The sequence below is a fragment of the Choloepus didactylus genome, chromosome 8 (assembly GCF_015220235.1).
Source record: "Choloepus didactylus isolate mChoDid1 chromosome 8, mChoDid1.pri, whole genome shotgun sequence".
Classification (NCBI taxonomy): Eukaryota; Metazoa; Chordata; class Mammalia; order Pilosa; family Megalonychidae; genus Choloepus; species Choloepus didactylus.
The window spans coordinates 40420499-40436560 of NC_051314.1; positions in this window are offsets into that span (position 1 = coordinate 40420499).

Sequence of the window (16062 nt, forward strand, 5' to 3'; positions counted from 1 at the left end):
TCACCTACCTCCTTTTCTTGGATTTCCTGCAGGTTGTCCCATTGGCCAAATCAGAGGGCAAGGAAGAAAGGAAGACCCTGGATATAGCCCTAACAGGGCTGCCTGCTAGGGAGGAAAGCAAGAAGAGAAAGGTAGAAAGTGTTTCCGGAAGGCAGAGGGACCTATGTGCTACCAATGCTCTTTACATTATTCTGTAAGAGCAAAGAAAATATCTCCTCTACCCAATCAGTAAAGCCTCTCTTTAGAAAGCATTGTGTCCACCACGGGACCCCGACAACCTTAATCCCCACTTCGGTCAAACTAGGCTACCTCCCAATCTACTTAAACCAAATCCCTACCCCATCCCACCCCACTTATACATTCAAGACCAATTCAAATCCCACTTAATCCCTGAGGACTTCCATCTAACAATCTCTTTCTCCTCTGGTTTCCTCAAACTTTGTGTGATTTGCAGCACTTACTCATTTCCTACTTGTAATTTTTGTCCAGGTTCATGTTCACTCATCTCTGTATCCCCACGGAAACTTGCACAGACCATTGCCCATAGAAGACACTCAGGAATGTCGGCTAAATTGTTGTTAAAGGACTTATGAAAAATTTGCCAAATCTCATTTCTTTTGAGGTGGTGTTCCATCTATTAAGATTGTTTAATGGATCCTTTAGGTTGGAAATTTGGAAACACACACAGTTCAACAAGTTAGAACATTTGTGAGAGGATTTATGTACCTCACAACACTGGCAGTGCTTAGCAGTTGCCCTTGAGTTACTTTTGAAGAACTTTTGTTTATAGTTTGACTATTTCTGAGAAAGGGTTGGTATTAAATAGCACACAAATTAATCACTCTTTTATCTCTTATAAAGAGATAAGAGATGGAATAAAAATTATTTCCCTCCCCACTACGTGGGATCTGACACTCAGGGGTGTAAATCTCCCCGGCAACGTGGAATATGACTCCTGGGGAGGAATCTGGACCAGGCATCGTGGGATGGAGAAGATCTTCTTGACCAAAAGGGAGATGTAAAAGGAAATGAAATAAGTTTCAGTGGCAGAGAGATTCCAAAAGGAGCTGAATGGTCACTCTGGTGGGCACTCTTACGCACAATATAGACAACCCTTTTTAGGTGTTAAGAAATTGGAATAGCTAGCTGTTAATACCTGAAACTATCAAACTACAACCCAGAACCCTTGAATCTTGAAGATGATTGTATAAGAATGTAGCTTATAAGGGGTGACAATGTGATTGGGAAAGCCATATGGACCACACTCCCCTTTGTCCAGTTTATGGATGAATGAGTAGAAAAACGGGGGCAAAAAAAAAAAAAAGGCACCCAGTGTTCTTTTTTACTTTAATTGTCCTTTTGCACTTTAATTTTTATTCTTATTACTTTTGTGTGTGTGGTAATGAAAATGTTCAAAAATTAATTTTGGTGCTCAACGCACAACTATATGGTGGTACTGTGAACAATTGATTGTACGCTTTGTATGACTGCATGGTATGTGGATATATCTCAATAAAATTGAATTATTAAAAAAAAAACCCATATAGATTACATCTCAAGACAGTGTTAACTTAATCAAGTCATAAAAAAGTAAAATTGGAGGTTAGTGTGAGAATATGCAGGCAGTAGTCTACTTTACAACTTTTTTATTCTAAGAATTCTTTTGGAGTCTGGAAAACTGCCCAGTTTTCCAGGTGAACCATTAGAAACAGGACCCTCACTGGATATGTAGTTATTATTTAAGTTCCCACCATTAAAACAGAAGTTAATAGATGTTCCTGGTTCAACCTGACATCTTTCCATCCTGTCACTCCTTCTTACTTGTACTCGTTATTGTTGATTCTCTATATGCTTCTTTTCTTGTACATTCAGTCAAATACTACACCAATTGCCTTAGTTTTCCAGGGTTACTGTAACAAAGTACCACAGACTCATTGGCTTAAATTACAGGAATTTATTATCTCACAGTTTGGGAGACTAGAAGTACAAAATCAAGTTGTCGCAGGATCAGGCTTTCTCTGAAGTGTTCAGGTGGTGGTTTGCTGGAAATCCATAACTCAATCTCTGCCTCCATCACATGGCTGTCTCTCTCCTTTTGCTCCTTTTGCAAAAGGACCAAATTTCCTCTGCTTATTAGGGCCCACCCTGATTCAGTTTGGCCTCACTGCAACTACTATCTTCAAAGATCCTATTTGAAAATGAGTTCACACCAACAGGACTGGAGGTTAGAACTTGAACGTGTCTTTCTGGGGGACATGATTCACTCCATAACAGTCTGCTCTCTGGACCCTAAAAAAGGCATGTTTTTTGCATGTCCAAAAGACATTCACCCCATTCTGACATCCCAAAATTCTTAGGCCATTTCAGTAATAGCTTTAAGTCCAAAATCTCTTCTAAATCAGCTTTGAGAATGGTCCATCCTCAGGCAAAATTGCTCTCCGTCTGTGGACTTCTGAAACCTAGAAAACAAGTTATCTGCTGCCAAAATACAATAGTGAGACAGGCATAGGATAGACATTCCCATTCCAAAAGGAATAAATTAAAAGGAAAAAAGGTGTCATGGGTCCCAAGGAAGTCCAAAACCCAGGAGGGAAAATTCCATTAGATTTCAAGGCCTGAGTGTAATCTGTGGTTTGATACTTTGTCCTCTGAGGCTGCTGGCAGCAGCCCCACCCTCTCCAAGCACCTTGTCCTCAAACATCGGGGTGGAGGTTCCACCCTCTCCAAATGCCAGGGTGGTAGCCCCTCTCTCTTTGCCCAAGGAGCTCCCTTCAGCCCAGATGTTCACACCCATGGCTCCACCCTTAGAATTATTCCTTCATTCCATCCCTTCTGTCTCTTCTAGTCCAGGCTGGCAGTGTTTCTGCTGATTCAAAATTCTTGAAAATCTTGTTGGTCTTCTGTGCAATTCACGGGGGTCCAAGCTATCAGACAAAATGATCTTCCACAGATCTTTCCTGGATAATTGCATCTCTATTCCTGATTTCTTCTGAGATGGATCAATGAGTCATATGTCTAATCTCTTTTTAACAAATAGTGATTCAGCCACACCCTCAGACAGAGCCCTGTTCTCTGGGGGCTGACCTCTTAGGAATTGAGGAAGGGCCGTCTTAGAGCTGCTTCTTATCCTGGTCTCAGAGCATGCTATCTGGATAGGCAGAGAATTTTCCAAATTATCAAGTGCTTGTTCTGTTTTGATTAACAATTCAGTCCTCAATGTATCTCTTTCCTCTTACATTTCACTATAAGCATCAAGGAGAAACTAGGCTGTACCTTCCATACTTTGCTTAGAAATTTCCTCAGCTAAATATCCACATTCATTGCTTACAAGTTTTGCCTTCAGTATTAGTCAGGGTTCTCTAGGGAAACAGAACCAACAGGAGATATCTGTAAATATGAGATTTTATAAAAATGTCTCATGTAACTGTGGGGATGCATGAGTCCAAGTTCTGCAGGGCAGGCCGCAAGCTGGCAACTCCCTTGAAAGTCCTCGAAGAACTCTGCAGGAGAGGCTGGCTGTCTCAAGAAGAAATGAAAGTTCTCTCTTCTCCCTTAAAAGTTTTCAAGTGATTGGATTAAATCCAACTGATTGTATTCTCTCATTGCAGAAGACACTCCCTTAGTTGATTGTAGATATAATCAATTGACCAATGATTTAATAAACCAGACTTTTGGTTTATTAACCAGCCATGAAATGTCCTTGCAGAAACAGTTAGGCTAGTGTTTTCTTGACCAGACACCTGGGCACCATCATCTGGCCAAGTTGACACATGAACCTAACCATCACACCTTCCATCCAATATTGAACACAATTTCACCGAGTTCTCTGCCACTTTATAACAAGGATCATCTTTCCTCCAGTTCCCAAAACACAGTTATCATTTCGTTCTAGGGCCTCACCAGAATCACCTTCAATGTCCACATTTCTGCCAACAGTTTCTTCAAGGCAATCTAAGCTTTTTCTATCAAGACCTTCAAAATTCTTCCACCCCCACCCATTAATCAATTCCAAAGCCACTTCCACATTTTTAGTATCTGTTACAGCAGCATCCCATGCCTTAGTACTAAAAAAATGTTATAGTTTGCCAGAGCTGCTGTAACAAAGTACCACAGACTCATTGGCTTAAACAACAGAAATTTATTATCTCACAGTTTGAGAGACTAGAAGTCCAAAATCAAAGTGTTAGCAGGATCATGCTTTCTTTCTTTGAAATCTTTTGAATGCTGGTGGTAGCTTGCCTGCAATCCACAACTCAGTCTCTAACTCTGTCACATGACTGTTTGTCTCCTTCCGTCTCCTACAACTGTGTCCAAATTTCCTTTGCTTATAAGGCTCCAGTCATTTTGGATTAAGACTCACCCTGAGTCAGTTTGTCCTCACCTTCACTAGTAACAGATTCAAATATCCTATTTACAAATGGGTTCACACCCACAGGAGCAGGGGTTAGAACTTGAACATGTCTTTGTGGAGGGTGTGATTCACTCCATAACATCGTATCTCTCCTGTCTGCTCACACACCACTGAATTCTTCTTGACCCCGGGGCTCTTTCACAGAGTTGTGAATAATCAATAAGAAACCAAAAGTAAATAATGTTCAATGAAGGGGATAATCATACTGGGATGGTTTTTGAGAAGGATTAAATAAGATAATGCGTGCAAAACATAGTGTCCACTGGCTCATGGTAAACACAAAATAAATATTAGCTCTGTAAATCTAGAAATAATGAGAAAAGTGGCCTCACTCCCATGGGTATTCATCTTTGGAGGCCAGACATAAAAACGGTAAGGCACGCAACAAGCACTGGCTTCACTTAACACATCCTCTCCATACGTCTGAGCAGGACTTGCTTGGTTGGTGAATAAGCAGGCTTGTAAAGGAGCAACCTGGGGCTCAGTGAGCTCATGTTCTTTGATATCACAAGTGATAGCATCTAGAAAAGAACAGTTCCTACCTCCTACACATTCCCACAAAAATGCTTGGGTGTTGCTTCATTGACAGATTTCATCTCTCTCTCTCAGAATCCTAAGTTCTTGATCTTTTAAGGTCAAGTTCCTGCTACAGTCCCAAACCCTGTTAGACAGCTCTTTTGAGAAATAAACAGTGCTTTAACATCCAAATGGAAAGAGTTTAGCTGGAGAAACTACCCCTCTGGCCTTGGTAACCAGTCTTCCTGGAAATATACCAAAACACCAAACTACTAGAGAAAAGTACAATCCTGAACTCCCAGCTTGTAATACATTGTTTCTTCTTTTTGAATTCTCTAAATCCATTCTAATATACCACTGATTTCCTTTTTCCAAGCCCAAAAATCCTGCAAGTAATTAAAACGGTAACAATAAATATCACCAATTACACTGTGACAAAGTCTCGGCATATGCTGTCTCATTCAGTTCATATATTAACTTTATGATTTATGTGCTAATATTATTCTCATTTTACAGGTGAGCTACTAAGGTTCCAGGAAGTTAATCACCTAAAGTCAAACCTCTGGTAAATGGGGAAGCTAGAACTTAAGTCTATTTCTGAATTCAAACCAGAAGTGTCTGACAGCACCTGGGGACCTTCCCCATCTGACCTTTATTTGCACCTGACCAGTTTTGATGATGTTTTCGCTATTCTCTCTTAAATATCTCGCTTCTTATAGTTTAGGACCATATTCAATTCAGTTCAGTTCAGAGCTCCACAGAGCTCTGCAATAGATACAAAGAATCTTGCCTTTAATTTTCCTGAAACTTGACTTTCTTCACCTAAGTGAGATGGGTGTCCATTTGGATGGTAAATTCAGGCCTTACTTCCTTTTCTGCACAATCATTAGTGAACACCTTAGCAAACTACTGGCACAAGATATTAATCTCTTGGTTTTGCCAACTGCTGACTCCCTGAAAAGAACACCAAAGTAACACATCAGTCAAACACAGGCAAATTCATTGCCTACTTCAGTAAGGGACAAAATCTTAGTTGAAGGATAGTTATTTATAAAGTTTGGGGGCCAGATTTAAGATGAGATTTTCAATGTGGGAGTCTGATTGAGACTGGGTCAAGTTTATGGTATACTAATTTAGGATTGGTGAACTCAGCAAGGCAAGGATTTGGAAGTAAATCTTGAGTAAGCAATCTGGTTTGCCTGGTCGAACAGGCAATTCTTGAAACAAACCAATTTTTGCAACTTTATCTCCTTAGGCAAGAATTACCCAGGATAGTAAACTTCTGTTAATGTAGCCAGTCTTAGTTCATGTAGTTGCAAGCAGTTTTTGCTCAATTCTATATGTCACTTATCTGTCAATGGGGGTGATTATAGCACTTACCTCATAGGGTTATTATGAGGTTTAATGAGTTAATGGAGGTAAAGCTCTTAGAATGGTGCCTGGAACATAGGAGGTGGTATGTATGTGTGTATGCATTATCATCTTTCCCACCTACTGCATTTTAATAAGTCTTGCCCTAGCCAGACAAGGAAGACTCTAAATCTGGATGGATTTTGAGAAGAATTTTTCTCTGATAGAATTAGAATTGTAGCAATAATAGCCATCCCCTAGCCCCACATTGCTGTAATATGTTAAGCCATTCTGAATAAAGAAAATTCACAAAACTTGAACCTAGTTCCCTAGCTTCTATGCTTCTGAGTTCCAGATTTGAGTTTCTTATTGGAAATGAAACTCAGTTTCCCAAAATGGAACTTATCTTCCCCTTCTAAATGCATTCTTCCAGTACCCTTGCCGGATATACTGGAACAACTGTAGCACAAGACTGAGGGCAAAGTAATCTCAGAAATCTCCCCCATTCTTCCACCCAGACTATTGTTCAAATATCATTCAATACCTTCAGGTACCAGGTTCTGTGGCTGATGCAGGGCAAAACAGACATGGATTCTTCTGTCATGTAACACACAGTTTAGTGGCAGAGATGGGCATTAATCAAATGTATAGTTAAACTGCCACACATGCTATTGGGGGAGGAGAGACATAAACACAGGTACATCATGAGAACTAAGACTGCCTATTTCCACATGGCTTAACTCAAGGCAAAGAACTAAGGCCACCTACATCAACGTGAATTCACTATTTGTTCCAGGAATTCTTGCCCAGAGAGCTAAGGCTATATCCTAGTAAGTATCTTTATTGTTTGCTTTAGGAACTTCCTAAAAATCTATTTATCTGAACTTTAGCTGCTCAAACATCCAATTTCTCAGGACTATAGATCATCACTTAACTGGGCAAACTGCTCGCTCATCAAATAGCTGTTTACTTATCAAGATTTGCTTCAAGACTCTCACCTCACTCGGTTCACCAATCCTAAATTGTTAAATAAAAACCTTTACACAGTCCCAATCAGAGGCCCTTAAACCATTTGAGTTCAGACCCCAAAACCATATAAATATCGGCTCCTGACTTCTCCCTTCTGAGACCCTTGTAAATTTTACTCCATCAACAGCTTATTCTGGTGGTCTTTTGGAGAATCAGTAATCTTTACAAAGTGCTATGAAATAAAAGCACAGGGACAAGAGTGGAAAGCAAGAGACCAGACACAGAATGAGAGTGAAGAAGACTCAAGGAGGGCTCCAGAGGAAACGATGTTGAGGAAGAACTAACTAGGTGAAAACCTGGAGCAAAAGAGCGTTCTTTACAAAAGCCTTTGAGGTAGTCAAGAGGGAACTATAGTTTTCTAGAATGGAAAGAAGGCTGGAGAAGAAGGAATATTGAGGAAAGTAGGAGGGAATGAAGCTAAGAGATAGGCTAGGGGCAGCCAGATAAGGAGCACCACATAAAATGTATAAAGGATTTAGGGCTTTATCCCTGAAAGAAAAGAAACCATTGGAAGGTTTGAAGCAGAAGGGTGATAAGATCAGGTTTGACATCTTAACAAGATCTCCCTAGCTGTTGACTGGAGAGTGGATCATAGAGCAGCAAAAATGAATGGGAGAGGCGGGGCAAGATGGCAGACTGGTGAGCTGTATGTTTTAGTTACTCCTCCAGGAAAGTAGGTAAAAAGCCAGGAACTGCGTGGACTGGACACCACAGAGCAATCTGTCTTTGGGCATACTTCATACAACACTCATGAAAACGTGGAACTGCTGAGATCAGCGAAATCTGTAAGTTTTTGCGGCCAGGGGACCCGCGCCCCTCCCTGCCAGGCTCAGTCCCGGGGGAGGAGGGGCTGTCAGCTCCAGGAAGGAGAAGGGAGAATTGCAGTGGCTGCTCTTACCGGAAACTCATTCTACTGATTCAAACTCCAACCATAGATAGACTGAGGCCAGACACCAGAGACTCTGAGAGCAGCCAGCCCAGCAGAGAGGAGACAGGCATAGAAAAAAAACAACACGAAAAACTCCAAAATAAAAGCAGAGGATTTTTGGAGTTCTGGTGAACACAGAAAGGGGAAGGGCGGAGATCAGGCCTTGAGGCGCATATGCAAATCCCGAAGCAAGGCTGATCTCTCTGCCCTGGGCACTTTTCCTTAATGGCCCTGGATGCTTTGTCTATTAGCATTTCAATAACCCATTAGATCTCTGAGGAGGGCCGTTTTTTTTTTTTTTTTTTTTTTTTAAATCCTTTTTGCTTTTTCTAAAACAATTACTCTAAGAAGCTCAATACAGAAAGCTTCAAAGAATTGAAATTTGGGCACATCAAGTCAAGAGCAGAACTAAGAGAGCTCTGAGACAAAAGGCAATAATCCAGTGGCTGAGAAAATTCACTAAACAACACAACTTCCCAAGAAAAGGGGGGTGTCCGCTCACAGCCACCATCCTGGTGAACAGGAAACACTCCTGCCCATCGCCAGCCCCATAGCCCAGAGCTGCCCCAGACAACCCAGTGTGACGGAAGTGCTTCAAATAACAGGCACACACCACAAAACTGGGCGTGGACATTAGCCTTCCCTGCAACCTCAGCTGAATGTCCCAGAGCTGGGAAGGGGGAGCAGTGTGAATTAACAGAGCCCCATTCAGCCATCATTTGAGCAGACTGGGAGCCTCCCAACACAGCCCAGCAGCCCAGAACCGCCCTGGGGGGACGGCACTCACCTGCGACATAGCACAGTCATCCCTCAACAGAGGACCCGGGGTGCACAGCCTGGAAGAGGGGCCCACTTGCAAGTCTCAGGAGCCATACGCCAATACCAAAGACTTGTGGGTCAGTGGCAGAGACAAACTGTGGCAGGACTGAACTGAAGGATTAGACTATTGCAGTAGCTTTAAAACTCTAGGATCATCAGGGAGATTTGATTGTTAGGGCCACCCCCCCTCCCCGACTGCCCAGAAACACGCCCCACATACAGGGCAGGCAACACCAACTACACACGCAAGCTTGGGACACCAATTGGGCCCCACAAGACTCACTCCCCCACTCACCAAAAAGGCTAAGCAGGGGAGATCTGGCTTGTGGAGAACAGGTGGCTCGTGGACGCCACCTGCTGGTTAGTTAGAGAAAGTGTACTCCATGAAGCTGTAGATCTGATAAATTAGAGATAAGGACTTCAACTGGTCTACAAACCCTAAAAGAACCCTATCAAGGTCAGCAAATGCCACGAGGCCAAAACAACAGAAAATTATAAAGCATATGAAAAAACCAGACGATATGGATAACCCAAGCCCAAGCACCCAAATCAAAAGACCAGAAGAGACACACCTAGAGCAGCTACTCAAAGAACTAAAGATGAACAATGAGACCCTAGTACGGGATATGAAGGAAATCAAGAAGACCCTAGAAGAGCATAAAGAAGACATTGCAAGACTAAATAAAAAAATGGATGATCTTATGGAAATTAAAGAAACTGTTGACCAAATTAAAAAGATTCTGGACACTCATAGTACAAGACTAGAGGAAGTTGAACAACGAATCAGTGACCTGGAAGATGACAGAATGGAAAATGAAAACATAAAAGAAAGAATGGGGAAAAAAATTGAAAAACTCGAAATGGACCTCAGGGATATGATAGATAATATGAAACGTCCGAATATAAGACTCATTGGTGTCCCAGAAGGGGAAGAAAAGGGTAAAGGTCTAGGAAGAGTATTCAAAGAAATTGTTGGGGAAAACTTCCCAAATCTTCTAAACAACATAAATACACAAATCATAAATGCTCAGCGAACTCCAAATAGAATAAATCCAAAAAAACCCACTCCGAGACATATACTGATCACACTGTCAAACATAGAAGAGAAGGAGCAAGTTCTGAAAGCAGCAAGAGAAAAGCAATTCACCACATACAAAGGAAACAGCATAAGACTAAGTAGTGACTACTCAGCAGCCACCATGGAGGCGAGAAGGCAGTGGCACGATATATTTAAAATTCTGAGTGAGAGGAATTTCCAGCCAAGAATACTTTATCCAGCAAAGCTCTCCTTCAAATTTGAGGGAGAGCTTAAATTTTTCACAGACAAAGAAATGCTGAGAGAATTTGCTAACAAGAGACCTGCCCTACTGGAGATACTAAAGGGAGCCCTACAGACAGAGAAACAAAGACAGGACAGAGAGACTTGGAGAAAGGTTCAGTACTAAAGAGATTCGGTATGGGTACAATAAAGGATATTAATAGAGAGAGGGAAAAATATGGCAAACATAATCCAAAGGATAAGATGGCCGATTCAAGAAATGCCTTCACGGTTTTAACGTTGAATGTAAATGGATTAAACTCCCCAATTAAAAGATATAGATTCGCAGAATGGATCAAAAAAAATGAACCATCAATATGTTGCATACAAGAGACCCATCTTAGACACAGGGACACAAAGAAACTGAAAGTGAAAGGATGGAAAAAAATATTTCATGCAAGCTACAGCCAAAAGAAAGCAGGTGTAGCAATATTAATCTCAGATAAAATAGACTTTAAATGCAGGGATGTTTTGAGAGACAAAGAAGGCCACTACATACTAATAAAAGGGGCAATTCAGCAAGAAGAAATAACAATCGTAAACGTCTATGCACCCAATCAAGGTGCCACAAAATACATGAGAGAAACATTGGCAAAACTAAAGGAAGCAATTGATGTTTCCACAATAATTGTGGGAGACTTCAACACATCACTCTCTCCTATAGATAGATCAACCAGACAGAAGACCAATAAGGAAATTGAAAACCTAAACAATCTGATAAATGAATTAGATTTAACAGACATCTACAGGACATTACATCCCAAATCAACAGGATACACATACTTTTCTAGTGCTCACGGAACTTTCTCCAGAATAGATCATATGCTGGGACATAAAACAAGCCTCAATAAATTTAAAAAGATTGAAATTATTCAAAGCACATTCTCTGACCACAATGGAATACAATTAGAAGTCAATAACCATCAGAGACTTAGAAAATTCACAAATACCTGGAGGTTAAACAACACACTCCTAAACAATCAGTGGGTTAAAGAAGAAATAGCAAGAGAAATTGCTAAATATATAGAGACGAATGAAAATGAGAACACAACATACCAAAACCTATGGGATGCAGCAAAAGCAGTGCTAAGGGGGAAATTTATAGCACTAAACGCATATATTAAAAAGGAAGAAAGAGCCAAAATCAAAGAACTAATGGATCAACTGAAGAAGCTAGAAAATGAACAGCAAACCAATCCTAAACCAAGTACAAGAAAAGAAATAATAAGGATTAAAGCAGAAATAAATGAAATAGAGAACAAAAAAACAATAGAAAGGATAAATATCACCAAAAGTTGGTTCTTTGAGAAGATCAACAAGATTGACAAGCCCCTAGCTAGACTGACAAAATCAAAAAGAGAGAAGACCCATATAAACAAAATAATGAATGAAAAAGGTGACATAACTGCAGATCCTGAAGAAATTAAAAAAATTATAAGAGGATATTATGAACAACTGTATGGCAACAAACTGGATAATGTAGAAGAAATGGACAATTTCCTGGAAACATATGAACAACCTAGACTGACCAGAGAAGAAATAGAAGACCTCAACCAACCCATCACAAGCAAAGAGATCCAATCAGTCATCAAAAATCTTCCCACAAATAAATGCCCAGGGCCAGATGGCTTCACAGGGGAATTCTACCAAACTTTCCAGAAAGAACTGACACCAATCTTACTCAAACTCTTTCAAAACATTGAAAAAAATGGAACACTACCTAATTCATTTTATGAAGCTAACATCAATCTAATACCAAAACCAGGCAAAGATGCTACAAAAAAGGAAAACTACCGGCCAATCTCCCTAATGAATATAGATGCAAAAATCCTCAACAAAATACTTGCAAATCGAATCCAAAGACACATTAAAAAAATCATACACCATGACCAAGTGGGGTTCATTCCAGGCATGCAAGGATGGTTCAACATAAGAAAAACAATCAATGTATTACAACACATTAAAAACTCGAAAGGGAAAAATCAATTGATCATCTCAATAGATGCTGAAAAAGCATTTGACAAAATCCAACATCCGTTTTTGATAAAAACACTTCAAAAGGTAGGAATTGAAGGAAACTTCCTCAACATGATAAAGAGCATATATGAAAAACCCACAGCCAGCATAGTACTCAATGGTGAGAGACTGAAAGCCTTCCCTCTAAGATCAGGAACAAGACAAGGATGCCCGCTGTCACCACTGTTATTCAACATTGTGCTGGAAGTGCTAGCCAGGGCAATCCGGCAAGACAAAGAAATAAAAGGCATCCAAATTGGAAAAGAAGAAGTAAAACTGTCATTGTTTGCAGATGATATGATCTTATATCTAGAAAACCCTGAGAAATCAACGATACACCTACTAGAGCTAATAAACAAATTTAGCAAAGTAGCGGGATACAAGATTAATGCACATAAGTCAGTAATGTTTCTATATGCTAGAAATGAACAAACTGAAGAGACACTCAAGAAAAAGATACCATTTTCAATAGCAACTAAAAAAATCAAGTACCTAGGAATAAACTTAACCAAAGATGTAAAAGACCTATACAAAGAAAACTACATAACTCTACTAAAAGAAATAGAAGGGGACCTTAAAAGATGGAAAAATATTCCATGTTCATGAATAGGAAGGCTAAATGTCATTAAGATGTCAATTCTACCCAAACTCATCTACAGATTCAATGCAATCCCAATCAAAATTCCAACAACCTACTTTGCAGACTTGGAAAAGCTAGTTATCAAATTTATTTGGAAAGGGAAGATGCCTCGAATTGCTAAAGACACTTTAAAAAAGAAAAACGAAGTGGGAGGACTTACACTCCCTGACTTTGAAGCTTATTATAAAGCCACAGTTGCCAAAACAGCATGGTACTGGCACAAAGATAGACATATAGATCAATGGAATCGAATTGAGAATTCAGAGATAGACCCTCAGATCTATGGCCGACTGATCTTTGATAAGGCCCCCAAAGTCACCGAACTGAGCCATAATGGTCTTTTCAACAAATGGGGCTGGGAGAGTTGGATATCCATATCCAAAAGAATGAAAGAGGACCCCTACCTCACCCCCTACACAAAAATTAACTCAAAATGGACCAAAGATCTCAATATAAAAGAAAGTACCATTAAACTCCTAGAAGATAATGTAGGAAAACATCTTCAAGACCTTGTATTAGGAGGCCACTTCCTAGACTTTACACCCAAAGCACAAGCAACAAAAGAGAAAATAGATAAATGGGAACTCCTCAAGCTTAGAAGTTTCTGCACCTCAAAGGAATTTCTCAAAAAGGTAAAGAGGCAGCCAACTCAATGGGAAAAAATTTTTGGAAACCATGTATCTGACAAAAGACTGATATCTTGCATATACAAAGAAATCCTACAACTCAATGACAATAGCACAGACAGCCCAATTATAAAATGGGCAAAAGATATGAAAAGACAGTTCTCTGAAGAGGAAATACAAATGGCCAAGAAACACATGAAAAAATGTTCAGCTTCACTAGCTATCAGAGAGATGCAAATTAAGACCACAATGAGATACCATCTAACACCGGTTAGAATGGCTGCCATTAAACAAACAGGAAACTACAAATGCTGGAGGGGATGTGGAGAAATTGGAACTCTTATTCATTGTTGGTGGGACTGCGTAATGGTTCAGCCACTCTGGAAGTCAGTCTGGCAGTTCCTTAGAAAACTAGATATAGAGCTACCATTCGATCCAGCGATTGCACTTCTCGGGATATACCCGGAAGATCGGAAAGCAGTGACACGAACAGATATCTGCACGCCAATGTTCATAGCAGCATTATTCACAATTGCCAAGAGATGGAAACAACCCAAATGTCCATCAACAGATGAGTGGATAAATAAAATGTGGTATATACACACGATGGAATACTACGCGGCAGTAAGAAGGAACGATCTGGTGAAACATATGACAACATGGATGAACCTTGAAGACATAATGCTGAGCGAAATAAGCCAGGCACAAAAAGAGAAATATTATATGCTACCACTAATGTGAACTTTGAAAAATGTAAAACAAATGGTTTATAATGTAGAATGTAGGGGAACTAGCAGTAGAGAGCAATTAAGGAAGGGGGAACAATAATCCAAGAAGAACAGATAAGCTATTTAACGTTCTGGGGATGCCCAGAAATGACTATGGTCTGTTAATTTCTGATGGATGTAGTAGGAACAAGTTCACTGAAATGTTGCTATAGTATGTAACTTTCTTGGGGTAAAGTAGGAACATGTTGGAAGTTAAGCAGTTATCTTAGGTTAGTTGTCTTTTTCTTACTCCCTTGCTATGGTCTCTTTGAAATGTTCTTTTATTGTATGTTTGTTTTCTTTCTAACTTTTTTTTTCATACAGTTGATTTGAAAAAAGAAGGGAAATTTAAAAAAAAAAAAAAAAAAGAAAAAAGACAAACAAGGATAAAAAAAAAAACAAACAAAAAAAAAAACGATGTAGTGCCCCCTTGAGGAGCCTGTGGAGAATGCAGGGGTATTCGCCTACCCCACCTCCATGGTTGCTAACATGACCACAGACATAGGGGACTGGTGGTTTGATGGGTTGAGCCCTCTACCATAAGTTTTACCCTTGGGAAGACGGTTGCTGCAAAGGAGAGGCTAGGCCTCCCTGTATTTGTGCCTAAGAGTCTCCTCCTGAATGCCTCTTTGTTGCTCAGATGTGGCCCTCTCTCTCTGGCTAAGCCAACTTGAAAGGTGAAATCACTGCCCTCCCCCCTACGTGGGATCAGACACCCAGGGAAGTGAATCTCCCTGGCAACGTGGAATATGACTCCCGGGGAGGAATGTAGACCCGGCATCGTGGGATGGAGAACATCTTCTTGACCAAAAGGGGGATGTGAAAGGAAATGAAATAAGCTTCAGTGGCAGAGAGATTCCAAAACGAGCCGAGAGATCACTCTGGTGGGCACTCTTACGCACACTTTAGACAACCTTTTTTAGGTTCTAAAGAATTGGGGTAGCTGGTGGTGGATACCTGAAACTATTAAACTACAACCCAGAACCCATGAATCTCGAAGACAGTTGTATAAAAATGTAGCTTATGAGGGGTGACAGTGGGATTGGGAATGCCATAAGGACCAAACTCCACTTTGTCTAGTTTATGGATCGATGTGTAGAAAAGTAGGGGAAGCAAACAAACAGACAAAGGTACCTAGTGTTCTTTTTTACTTCAATTGCTCTTTTTCACTCTAATTATTATTCTTGTTATTTTTGTGTGTGTGCTAATGAAGGTGTCAGGGATTGATTTAGGTGATGAATGTACAACTATGTAATGGTACTGTAAACAATCGAAAGTACAATTTGTTTTGTATGACTGCGTGGTATGTGAATATATCTCAATAAAATGATGATTAAAAAAAAAAAAAAAAAAATGAATGGGAGAGATGATTAAGAGCTGTTACAGAATTCCAGAAGAAAGACTAAAATGGACACCCATATTATAATTCAAGTCCATCCTGTTTATACTGCCTTCCCCATAATTTAGGCTTTTGCCATAGACTCTTAACCCCATCCACTCTAACCCAATTCTGCCACCTAAATAACTCTCTGATCTCAGCATCCTGCTTTATAAAATGGGGATAATAACATACATGCTTCCCACTCATTCAACAGATATCTCTTTGAGCCCCTGTTATGGACAGAGCATTGCACTGAGTCCC